Here is a 3,791-nt window from a genome sequence, read left to right as displayed (position 1 = left end):
TGTGCCTGCTTTCCTGCCTGCCTCCCTGCCTGACTGCTGTTCTTGCCTGGCTGCCTGGCTTCCTCCTCCGGCTTCGCTGCGTCCTATATCTGACTGCCTGGCTAGCTGACTGCTTGGCTGGCTGCTTGGCTGGCTGGCTGGTTGGCTGGCTGGCTGACTGGCCGGCTTGCCTGCCTGCTTGCCCGCTCGCTTGCCTGCCTGCCTGCCTGCTACTGGGCTGCCTGCTTACCTGCCTCCTGCCTGCCGGCCTAGCTGACTGACAATTGGCTGGCTAGCTGCTGGCTGGCTGGCTGGCTGGCTGGCTGGTGCTTGGCTGCTGGCTGGCCCTGCTTGCCTGCCTCCTTGCCCGCCTCCTTGCCTGCCTGCTTGCCTGCTTGCTTGCCTGCATGCTGCCTGCTTACTGGACCTGCCGCTTACCTGGCTGCCTGCTGCCCTGGCTACCTGCCTGCCTGCCTGGGCTGGCGATGGACTGACACTAGCTGGCTAGCTGCTGTGGCTGGCTGGCTGGCTGGCTGGCTGGCTGGCTGGCTGGCTGGCTGGCTGGCTTGGTGGCTGGGCTGGCTGGCTGGCCTGCTGCTGCCTGCTGCTGCCCGCCTGCTTGCCTGCCTGCCGGCTTACTGGGCTGCCTGCTTACCTGCCTGCCTGCCTGGCTGGCTTAGCTGGCTGACTACTGGTGGCTGATAGCTGCTGTGGCTGGCTGGCTGGCTGCTGGCTGGCTGGCTGGCTGGCTGGCTGCCTTGCCTGCTGCCTGTTTGCCTGCTTGCCTTCCTGCTTTCCCGCCTCCTCCGCCGCCTGGCTTTCCTGCCTGTCTGCCTGCGTACTTGTCTGGCTGCCTCCTTACCCTGACTGCAGGGCTAGCTGACTGCTTTGGCTGGCTGCTTGGCTGGCTGGCTGGCTGGCTGGCTGGCTGGCTGCTGGGATGGCTGGCTGGCCTGCTTGCCTGCCTCCTTGCCCGCCCTTGCCCTTGTTCTGCCTGCTTGCCGGCTGCTTGCCTGCCTGCTTACTGGATTGACTGCTTACCTACCGGGCTGCCTGTGGCCTAGCTACCTGCCTGCCTGCCTGGCTGGCTAGTGGACTTACTACTTGCGGGCTAGCTGCTTGGCTGGCTGGCTGGCTTGGCTGGCTGGCTGGCTGGCTGCGGGCTGGCTGGCTGGCTGGCTACCTGCTTGCCTGCTTGCCTGCCTGCTTGCCCGCCTGCCTGCCTGCTTACTGGGCTGCTGCTACCTGCCTGCCTGCTGGCCTGGCACCTGCCTGCATGCCTGCCTGGCTAGCTGACTGGACTACTTGGCTGGCTAGCTGCTTGGCTGCTTGGCTGGCTGGCTGGCTGGCTTGCTGGCTGGCTGGATGCTGCTGGCTGGCTGCTGGCTGGCTGGCTGGCTGGCTGCCTTGCCTGCTTGTCTGCCTGCCTGCTTTGCCCGCCTGCTTGCCTGCCTGCCTGCCTGCTTCGTGGCCTGTCTTGCCTGCGTACTTGCCTGGCTGCCCTGCTGTACCTGCCTGCCTGCCTGCCTGCCTAGTTGACTGACTAATTGGCTGGCTAGCTGCTTGGCTGGCTGGCTGGCTGGCTGGCTGGCTGCTGGCTGGCTGCTTGCCTGCTTGTCTGCCTGCCTGCTGCCCGCCTGCTTGCCCGCCTGCTTGCCTGCTGCCTGCTGGCTGGTCCTGCCTGTCTGCCTGCGTACTGTCGGCTGCCTCCTTACCTGACTGCATGGCTAGCTGACTGCTTGGCTGGCTGGCTGTCTGGCTGGCTGCTGGCTGCTTGGGCTGGCTGACTGCCTGCTTGCCTGCCTGCTTGCCCGCCTGTGCTTGCCTGCCTGCCTGCCTGCTGCTTACTGGGCTGCCTGCTTACCTGCTGCCTGCCTGCCTGCCTGCCAGTGGGACTGACAATGGCTGGCTAGCTGCTGGCTGGCTGGCTGGCTGGCTGGCTGGCTGGCTGGCTGGCTGGCTGGGTGGCCGGCTGCGTGCCTGCTTGCCTGGCTGGGTTGCCTGCCTGTCCCTTGTATGCCTGCCTGCCTGTCTGCTTAACTACTGCCTGCCTGCTAGCTGACTGACTGCTTGGCTGGCTGGGTGCTTTGCTGGCTGCTCTGCTGGCTGTCTGCTTTTCTGGCTGGCTGCTCGTTGGCTGTTTGGCTAGCTGCTTGGCTGGCTGGCTTCTTGGCTGGCTGACTGCTTGGTTGGTTGAGTTGGCTTGCTGGCGGCAGGCTGGCTGGCTGGGTGGGTGGCTAGCTGACTCTTGCCTGGCTGGTTGCTTCCTGGCTTGGCTGGCTGACTGGCTGTTTTCTTTCTGGCTGCACCTCTGGCTGGCTGCTTGGTCTGGATGGCTCGTGGCTGACTGGCTGGTTGCTTGGCTGTCGTCTGTCTGTCTGGCTGGCTGTGGGCCAGCTGGCTGGCTGCCTACTTGGCTGGCTGGCTGGCTGGCTTGTTTTGCTTGCCTGGCTGCTTGCCTTCTTTTCTTGACTGTCTGCCTGGCCTGCGGGCCTGCTGCCTGGCTGGGCTGGCTCTCTGCTTGCTAGCTGGTTTCTTGGCTGGCTGGCTGGCTGGCTTCTTGGCTGGCTCGTTCTGCCTGCCGGGCTGGCTGTCTGGCTGCTGGTTCCTGGGCGCTTTGGCTGGCTGGCTGTTTGGCTGGGCTGTGGGCTTTGTGCTGGGTGGCTGTCTGTCTGCTGTTCCGTGTCTGTCGGTATGTCTGGCCTGCTGCTTGGCTGGCTGGTGGCTGGCTGGGTGGGTGGTGCCTGGCCTGCCTACTTGGCTGCTTGCCTGCCTCCTTCTACCTGCCTTCCTGCTTGGCTTCCTGCTTTGCCTGGCAGACTGCTGCCTGGCAGACTGCTGCTGGCTGGCTGGCTGACTAGCTGACTCCTGGCCTGGCTGGTCGCTTCGCTGGCTGGCTGACTGGCTGGTTTCCTTTCTGGCTGCTGTCTGGCTGGCTGCTTGTATGGGTGGCTGCTTGGCTGCTTTGCTGGCTGGCTGGCTGGCTGGCTGGCTGGCTGGCTGCTTCTCTGGATGGCTCGCTGGGCTGACTGGCTGCTGCTTGGTTGACTGGCTGGCTGGCTGGCTAGCTGCTGCTTGGCCAGTTGGCGGGCTGGCCTACATGGCGGGCTGGATGCGGGCTTATTTGCTTGCCTGGCTGCTTGCCTTCTTTCCTGGACGGTCGGCCTGCCTGCTGGCCTGTTGCCTGGCTGGCTGTTTGGCTGGCCGGCTGGCTGTCTGCTTGGCTAGCGGGTTGCTTGGCTGGTGGCTGGCTGTCTGCTTGGCGTCCTGCTGTCTGGCTTTCTTGGCTGGCTGGCTGCTTGGCGTCCTGGCTGTCTGGCTTCTGGCTGGGCTCGCTGCTGCCTGGCTGTCTGGTGTCTGGCTGCTTGGTTGCCTGGCTGCTTGGCTTGCTGGCTGTTTGGCTGGCGTGCTTGGCTGGGTGGCTGGGTGGCTGGCTGTCTGCTTTCCTGTGGCTGGCTGCTTGGTTGCATGGCTGCTTGGCTGGCTGGCTGGATACTTGTCACAAGCCCCTGTTTTACTTCCATCTTCCTACTGTTTGGCCTACTCTTCTCAGCTGGACAAAAATGATCCAGTGGAAAGACATGAAATGTTCAACCATTTGGCCGTACCATCATGGTACTTCTTGCTCAGCTGCTAACTGCCTCTCTCTGTTGAAATCTTAACTGTCACGGAACTGAGCTGCGCATAATGGAAGTCATGCTGCATCATCAATGCCTTGTCTAGACCACACTGGGATTGGCTATGAGCATTCTTCAAGGGTCCCTTGGGATGGTCAGCATATGTTCCCATATCTTGGAGAGAGAGAGACAGAC

Source organism: Sceloporus undulatus, chromosome 1 (genome assembly GCF_019175285.1).
Source record: "Sceloporus undulatus isolate JIND9_A2432 ecotype Alabama chromosome 1, SceUnd_v1.1, whole genome shotgun sequence".
In the NCBI taxonomy this organism is placed as follows: Eukaryota; Metazoa; Chordata; class Lepidosauria; order Squamata; family Phrynosomatidae; genus Sceloporus; species Sceloporus undulatus.
This window is presented reverse-complemented; position numbering follows the sequence as displayed.